General features: G+C 36.2%; 1 long non-coding RNA gene across 1 annotated transcript in view; it reads right to left on the bottom strand.

Annotated features, from left to right (window-relative positions):
• Positions 1-443: 443 nt before the first annotated feature.
• Positions 444-9077, bottom strand: part of LOC128250915 (uncharacterized) — a 14847-nt gene continuing 6213 nt past the window's right edge. The window contains exon 2 of the long non-coding RNA XR_008266853.1: positions 444-1517. This is a non-coding gene — a long non-coding RNA (uncharacterized LOC128250915). The remainder of the gene's footprint in view (positions 1518-9077) is intronic.

Here is a 9077-nt window from a genome sequence, read left to right as displayed (position 1 = left end):
TTAGAATGATGGAAGGGACTTATAGCAGGATAAGTTGCTTCATAAAATTAGAATATGAGCTTCACTTGTTAAGGTTATGTCTACAGATATTCTATAGAATCTATAGCCAGCACTGATTTTGTTACATTTTGTATCTGTAAACAACGAGATTGAAAATGGAAAATGGATAATGGGCATGTAATGAAATATGGTGACCCTGCAGATCATTAATAGAACATGAATGTGCTTCCAAGAATAAACGTGGAGAGAAAAGCAGTCTGTAAAGTATGCAGACTCATAGTTGATGAAGAATTCAGTCCTGCACAGGTGTATAATGAAGATGAAACTGCATTATATTGGCAATGCACACCTAGGAAAACATTAACAACAGAAGACAAAGAAGAATCTACAGGATTCAAAGAATCTAAGGAGAGAATTTTTATCCTAAGAATAATGGAAACATCTTAAAATTTCAAACGAATTTATTTTAATATGGGGTAGGACTGCCTTTGGCAGTAATTACAGCTTGAATTCTACAAGGTATGGACTCGTACAAAGTTTAAATTGCTTATAAAGGAATTTCTGTTTATTCTTCAGCTAAAACAGTCTCCAGTTCTTGAGGATATCGACTCCTTACTTGTTTTTCTAAAATGCACCATAAATGCTCAATAATTTTGAGATCTGGGGACTGTGGTGGCCACATAAGATGTTCAACTTTACTAGAATGTTCCTCGTGCCATTCAGTAACAACTTTAGCTGTGTGAATTGGTGCATTATCATCCTAAGAGATTGCACTTCCCTCCGGAAACAGTTCCCAAACCACAGGATGAATTTGATCAGATAAAATGCTTAAATAGTTTTGACTATTTATTCTGCCATGAAGGGAAACCACTTGGCCAGCGAATTTCCAAGATAAGCCCACCAGATCATCACAGATCCTCCTCCATGTTAAACAGTTGGAAGAAGGCAGTCTGGGTCAAATGCTTCTTTTAGCTGTCTCCACATGTATACTCAGCCAGTGGTCGAAAATAAGGTAATGGATGACTCATCTGAGAAAATAACATTTTTCCACTGCTCTGGGGACCAATTCTGTAGGATTTTACTCCACTCTAAACACATTGCAACATTTGTTTTTGAAAGTAGTGGTTTTCTGATTGTAGCTCTCCCATAAAATCCAGCTTTGTGCAGCTCCCAGCAAACAGTTTTTGTGGAAACTGGGTTCTCAAGGTGGTCATTAAGCTCTGTAGTTATTTTGAGAGCTGTACTTTTGTGATCCTTTCTAACAATTCGCGTAACAGTCCGATGGTCCCTATTTGAAAGTTTTGGCTTTCTTCCAGAGTCTTGTTTTGACAAGGAAGTTTTTCCCTATTTCTCAAAGGTTGTCATTACTTTTGAGACGGTACTTCTTGATACACCAAACATTTCGGCTGTTTTCGTTACGCTAGTGTCTGCCATACAAGCACCAACAATTGGACCTATTGGAAAATCCGATAGATCTGTCATTTTAATAAATTTTAATTATTTTTTCCTGATGATATCTGAAAAGAAACAGTAATTTTAGCAAAACATATTAAGCAACACTAATAATGAATCAAAAAACATAAAAATAACATGCTTTTGATGGTTTTATAGATATTTCAAAATTATGATGCTATGATCTTAGGTTTTTCCATTATTTTGTCCAACCCCCATATATGTGTGTGTATATATATATATATATGTGTGTGTGTGCACCCGTCTCCACATGTGTGCCATTTTTCACGCGAATCCACCCAGCCATTTGGCTGTGAACCTCAAGACAAGAATGAATACAACGATCGCCCTTGTCCAATTTATATTATAGATATATATATATATACATATATATATACTTATATTTATAGATTGTATATACATACATATATATAGAGAGAGAGAGAGATTAGTACTAACTCTGAGTATAACATACCGTTTTCACTTTGGCAAGTTTTGTTTTCCTTTCAGGTTCACAAAAGAATGACATCAATAACAATTTGCTTGAGTTAAAATAATTTAAATAGAGAAATTGTCCATATGTAACAAGAGTTTTTGGTCAATACTTGATAACAACCAGGTTCATAAGTAGAATTTACAACAGACCTAAGTACAAAGCTGGTCCTGTTTCAATCAACTGCTCATAAGTCAATATGGGCAACACTACTTATAATTGATGTTCATGTGCATTATTTACTGATATATGTACCACATAATGCATTTTACATTATATTTTTAATGCAATTAGCGATGTTTTATTTTATATTTTCCTTCTTTAATTTTCTAACACTAGTTAGTATTTTATAAATTAGGAAAATATTTTTTTAAAAATTTGTTGCTAAATACATAAGGCAGTGCACAGCACATTAAAAAAAAAATCAAAAATAGTTAAATAATTTATAAATCTTTAAATTGGACACGTGTGTGTGTGTGAGTGTGTGTGTGTGAGTGCATGCATACGCTAACACCTATTCTTTTTATCTTGGATTTGTATTTAGAGTGTCTGATATAATTTAATGCTTATAATAGAAAATCTTAACCATTTTACTTTTATCAAATTATAAATTATAGATTCAAAACTATTTCTGTCATTCTCTGAAGGCACAGAGTTATATGATGGTGAAGAAGGGAGTCGATCGCTGTGTGAAGCGTCCAGGGGGTTGCTCGCTGGATTAAGGTGAAGGCTGTTGGACGAGGAAGAGTTCCTGTGTTTTTGAAAAAGACGCCGGATTTCGTTTGAATCGTTTCTTTTAATCCTTGCATGTTTCACGATACTAACTTATTGTTTCCTCAATATTTTTATCGACCTTGGCCAATTATTTGACGTTCTAGTTAATGATTTCCACCAGGCCAGAACTTGCTAAATATCATTCTTTGTTTTATTATTAATTCCTCTAAAATTTCAATAAATAACTTATCAACTTTCGTTGCTTCTATTACTCGGATATTTCTGTTTTTTCCTTTTCGAAGCACCTCAACCAGCTCTTGCTTGAAAAGCTTTCTTATAATCAGCTCCTTTTTTTTCAAAGTCTAAAAAGCAGCTTAGCTTGAATTGGTAATAAGCTTATAAATACATTTGGTTTTCCATCCAGAGTATCATTTTCGCCTCCAATTCGTAAATTCCTTGTCGCTTTCTCTATTACTATCATGGACGGCATGGCGGCCGAAACTTGTAACTGCGTCCAAGATTACCTTGTTATTAAAAATAGTGGAGATCGTTGACAGGAATAACTGTAGATCACAAGAGATCGCATTTACTTTTCCCCTTTCTTCAGTCGTAATTGTAGGTGGCCTAAGGAGAAGGTAAAGCGCCGCCTTACGTAGGGGAGTATTTTTCACATTATAAAACAGCCACTTCCAGTTGTAAACAGACACAAAGATGACTAGTGGTCAACGAAGATAACTGACAATTAGTGCTTGTTGGCAAATTGAAAATTAATGGTGGAAGAAATAAAAAAGAGTGAAAACTAATAAATTTACTAATAGAAAGTGAAAACGGTACGCTATGCTCAAAGATCGCCGAGCTATACGATTCTGCACTCAATCCTTCTATGAAGACACGACGTTTTTCTGTTTTTTTCGCATGGAATGTCAAAAATCAGTGGGTGAGTGATCGTTCCAATAAAAATATAGGGAAAAAGAATTGGTCGACAATAACGAATGGCATGGTTATTATATCATTTAAACACAAAATTATCGATATACTCTACACGTGTTGTTCAATTTGCCGCGTGTCCTTGTATATGCGCGTGCGCGCGATGTGTAGCGGATATTGCCATATACGAACTAGAAACTGGCAAGTAAAAATCAACAGTCTTTTAATCAAAATGCAACTCGACGAAAATATAAAATTCTATCGTGCTATCGTTCAAATCAATAGCGATATACATACACATAATATATTTCGTTATGAAAATGGATTTTTCATTATATAATAGTGATTTCTCACATTGGCACAAGGCCATAGTAGTTGTAAAATATATATATATATATATAAAATACTTCAAACAAATGCAAGAGCTGCGTCATACAAACTTCAGTAAACACCCACTGTCAAAAAAACCAACTCCACTACATTAAGATAATAACCAATAACGATAAGAAATTAAGCACCTTTACTTACACCAGTATATCGAGTATATATATGTATATATACACACCGAGTATATATACGCAGAGATTAACAAAAAATAAAATAAAACCTGGTTGAAAGAAAGTCTTTCTCTCTCTAAGGGAGTTAATGCTGGGGATTTTCCACCAGTCACCGATTTTAGGCAGCCATACTTAACGGTGTCTACCGGAAAGATGTTGTCAGTGAATAAAATACACCAGACGCGTGGCTGGACAAGAAGTGAGTAGAAGTAAACATGAATAGAACTATAAAGATTGCGAAAATAAAAACATAATAATAATGATGATGATCGATCGTATGTCTGAAACAACACAAAATAACGATGGTTAAGAATAAATAAATAAAATCTTACATTCGTATTAAAAATTGTATCAATCAAACGCATCACTAGTTTATTTATAAATTGCTCGATTTACTGCAGTCCTTTCGTATCACGAATGGATTGTAAGTAGTCGTCTTAAGTTACACTTGAATATACACTAATTAATACAGCAAAAGATAGGGGAAGAGGAATGAACACGAAGTTATAAATGCGCAACGTTATATATATATATATATATATATATATATAATATTGTGTAAAAAAAAAAAAAAGAATAGGGTGAATTCAATTGTGCATGTTTTTGTTTTTTTAAATTTCCAATATGACTACCAAAATATGTCAGAAGACAAGTTCAGGTACTTCGTCTCAAACACGTCCAAGAAAGAAATTAAGAGGCATGCTAAACACGGCAAATATGAATAAAATACCAAAAGAAAACATATTTTAAATATTTATTAATGGTGAAGTTCATACTTTTCTGGAAAAACAGCAGTTATTTGCAGTGAACTGACTTCAGCGAGTAATCTAAAATATCGTTCGTGGAATCTACACTCCGGGTCCTTCCCACATGCACAAAAGTACAAAAGTCAGGAACAACAACTGCAGTAGTAATTATCTTCCTCCACGGGCCTAATATCCGATACTATGAGAAGTTTAAAGAAATTGTACTGTTCGTGATTTTCCAAAATGCATGAGCAACATAAATGGAAAAAGAACTTAAGGCGACAAACAAAAACTGGATCACGACTTGGTTCATTGAGTTCACCACTCGTCTATAAAATTCCTAAACACCGATTGTTATAAACAGAGGGCACGTGTGGAAATTTTAGTTAATAAATATTATATTTCTAGGCTTTCACAAACACTATTACATTATTTTAAAGCTTTTATTTTTTTCAGTCATTAGTGTTGTTGAAAGCGTAACTTAAATTTCTTTCGTTAAGGATTTCAATTGCCTTTTTTTGCTCCGTAATTTAGGTTCTTAACAGCATAATATTCGAACACATTGACAAGTTGAATAATATGAAAAATAATCTTTCTATAGGCACAAGGCCTGAAGTTTAGGGGGAGGGGGGTCTAATCAATTACATCGACCTCAGTGTTCGACTGGTACTGATTTCATCAACCCCGAAATAATAAAAGACACAAGTGGACCTCGACGGAATTTGAACTCAAAACGTAAAGAACCAGAAGAAATGCTGCTAAGTCTTTAGTCCAGCGTGCTAACAGTTCTGCCAGTTCGCTGCCTTTCCTAATAATTGTTTATAAAGTAGGCCATTATGAGAGGGAGTTCGCCCTCAGTACTGTCCTGATACTTTATTTAGTCACACCAGGGGGAGATGCAGGGCAAAGTTTTGGCGTGGTTTCTACTCAAAATGTAAACTGCCTGAATACCGTAAGCATTATTTCCTGGTACTACTAAAGCAGCGCGGACCCGAACGCGCTAGCTAGTCGTGACTGGTCGATCCTAACCCTAACCCTAAACACGTATTCATTTGCACACGCGGGTTAGGGATAGGGTTAGGGCTAGGGACAGGGTTAGGGATAGGGTTAGGGTTAGGGACAGGGTTAGGGTTAGGATCGACCACTCACGACTAGCTAGCCCGGACGCGCGACTGCGCGTTCGGGTCCGCGCTGCTTTAGTAGTACCTTATTTCCTATGCTCAACGATTTTGCCAGCTCATCATTTTCAGACAATCCCTCTAGTACAAACGCAAGACCTGAAATTTGAATGGGTGAATGCGTTTAGACAACTATAAGAATTCCAACAATTGACGTATTTTATTTCAACTACTCCAGGGTGGATAGACGGCAAAGATGGCCTCGGATTTGAACTCAGAATGTAGAGAGATGAAATTGTTTCTAAGATAAAAACACAAGACAAGAAATTTGGGGAGGGGGAAAAAACAGTCTATTATAGTGACACCATCTCATCAATAAAATATTCATGAGATGGAAAGGCAAATCTGATCTTGTAGGACTTGAACTCAGAATGTAGAGCTTAGAGATGTGCCAATTTTGCCCAACAGAAATACCAAAAGAATGATTAAATGAAGTATCAGTTTAGTATTGAGGTTGATCAAATGGGCTAGCTTCCTTTCCTAATGGCTGGTTTTGAGCCTACTTTATAAACGATCAAAACAGTGACACAACTAAATAGCACAAAGCACTTTGATCAATGCCCTAATGATTCTGCCCTTCCACCATCTTAACAGTTATACACGAATGAAGCTTGAAGACTTCTAGAAAGGAATAGGTAAAGTGAAAATTAGGAAGCTTTGGTTTGAAACCACTACATAGTACATCAGCCATATGTCTTGTCTTGCAGTCTCTTGTTGACCAATGCCTAATGGTAGAATTTGAGAGACAGAAATTGTACAATGATTGTGCCTGTACCACATAAAAAGCACTCAGTACATTGTAAAGTGGCTGGCATTAAGAACAGCATCCAGCCATTGAAACCATGCCAAAGCAGACACTGGAGCCTGGTGTAGCCATCTGGTTTCACCAGTCCTCAGTCAAATCGTCCAACCCATGCTAGCATGGAAAGCGGACGTTAAACGACGACGACAATACGTACAGACATATATATATATATGTATATACCGCCTGACTGGCCTTTGTAGGGTTTTCGAGCGAGATCGTTGCCAGTGCTCCTGGACTGGCTCTTGTGCGGGTGGCACATAAAAGACACCATTTCGAGCGTGGCCGTTTTCGTGCGGGTGACACGTAAAAGCACCCACTACACTCTGAGTGGTTGGCGTTAGGAAGGGCATCCAGCTGTAGAAACTCTGCCAAATTAGATTGGAGCCTGGTGTTGCCATCCGGTTTCACCAGTCCTCAGTCAAATCGTCCAACCCATGCTAGCATGGAAGGCGGACGATGATGATGATGATATAAATACATGCATGTAATATAATCATCTAACTAATGCAGGCATGGAAAAACAGATGTAAAAAAACAAAATGACTAAATATGTTTATATAATCCATATACACAGCAAGCAAGAGAAAAGGGGAGAATGAAATCTGAGCAAACAAATTTCATTCATGAAATTATAAGACAGTCAAACAAAATTACTGGCATTTCTGATTATTTATGTGAAGATCTGTATATGCATGTTCATTTTTATAAGTGTATGTGTATTGAACATATGACTGTTTCAGTGTCAAAATCCTGCGTGTATGTGTTCATGTATCTTAGGGATGTCTTGTCACTAAGTGGTGTGTGTCTGTGTGTGTGTATACATATGTGAGCCTCTTCATATGTAGGCTCTTTTCAATTCCTTTGTCATTCAGAAATGGAAGATGCTTTCACTAACATGTTTCAAGGGATAAGTGGTCAAAATTCATGGAAATCTTTTTTGGGCAAAAGGACAGACCTAAGAGTACACAAATCAAAACGTTTTAGGGTAAGAGTACAGTGTTTAGTCTAAAAATCAAGAAATACAGACAAAAATTTAAATCTTAGTATTATATTAAAAACATGTAAACAACAATGGCAAAATTAAGAATCTATTCCACTCAATTCTAAAATAACATCAGAAACTGCCACTGTTAATATACTTAATCATTTCTTGGTAAATGAATCAATGATAAATTTATATAACACTACAATTAATTATCAGAAAGACTGTGCTTACATAGTCATAGAGGTCATTTCCAGCGTAGCCATCTTGCCACTTATTATAATCCTGTTGTCTTCTTTATGTTTCAGCTTTCACCACTTCATCCCATATCTTCCCTGAGCATTCTCTTTCACAAGTTTTTCTACCACACAAGTACAATCTTCTCTATTGCATCTCTCAGTTGTACTCTGTCATTTATACAAACAAACATTACACATCCAGCAGAAGAGGCTCTCCTCATTTCTTTCCCTCTGATGCACATCTGCATTTCACATTTCAAAGCCCAACACAACACTGCAACATGCATGCAAGCATCATACAAGCTTCCTTTATACTTGCACAAAAGAATCCCTTCCTTCCCGAACCTTCACATAACCCATTATTTTACTTATTACTATGCTTACAGAACACCCACTTACACTGATAATCAGGTCACACACAAGCTATCAGCTATTTCTAGTGAGTAAACAAAGTTGAAAATATTCCAAGAAAGCTCTTGCTGCTAACCATCCCTGTGCATCTGCTACCTGAAGCATCTTCCTTCTCAACCTGCCTGTCCTCCCACTACACCTCTTGTATGCCTATAGTTTACATTGTGAGCCAGATAGAATTCCTACAAACTCCAAATGACAGTATAGAGTCCAGTCTTATTTCTTGTTAATTAAAACTTTTGTCATTAAAAGATTCACTTTGAAACTATTCAATTGTTTCTTTGTCTGGGATTTTTGCTCAAGCAGATTCTGCTCTGAGAATCAGGTTACCATTATAAAAGGAATTTGCATGGACAGTTGCCTCTTAAACTCTTGTTATTAGGCTGGAGAATCATAATAAATAGTAGGCAGCAAAGAATCAAGCCCTGATGGGCTATCTTTCGATCTTATGTGTTCTTATTCTTTTCAACATTGATTCTGCAGCCAGTGGTTGAGCCTCTTCATCTTGATGGGTGTGAAAAGAGGTGGTGCCAGAGGTGGCTGCTCAGGCCAAGGATGGTATAGAAGAGCCAG

The sequence above is a fragment of the Octopus bimaculoides genome, chromosome 26 (assembly GCF_001194135.2).
Source record: "Octopus bimaculoides isolate UCB-OBI-ISO-001 chromosome 26, ASM119413v2, whole genome shotgun sequence".
NCBI classification, from domain to species: Eukaryota; Metazoa; Mollusca; class Cephalopoda; order Octopoda; family Octopodidae; genus Octopus; species Octopus bimaculoides.
The sequence above is the reverse complement of the archived record's forward strand: the minus strand, read 5'-3'. Positions and strand labels throughout refer to the sequence as shown.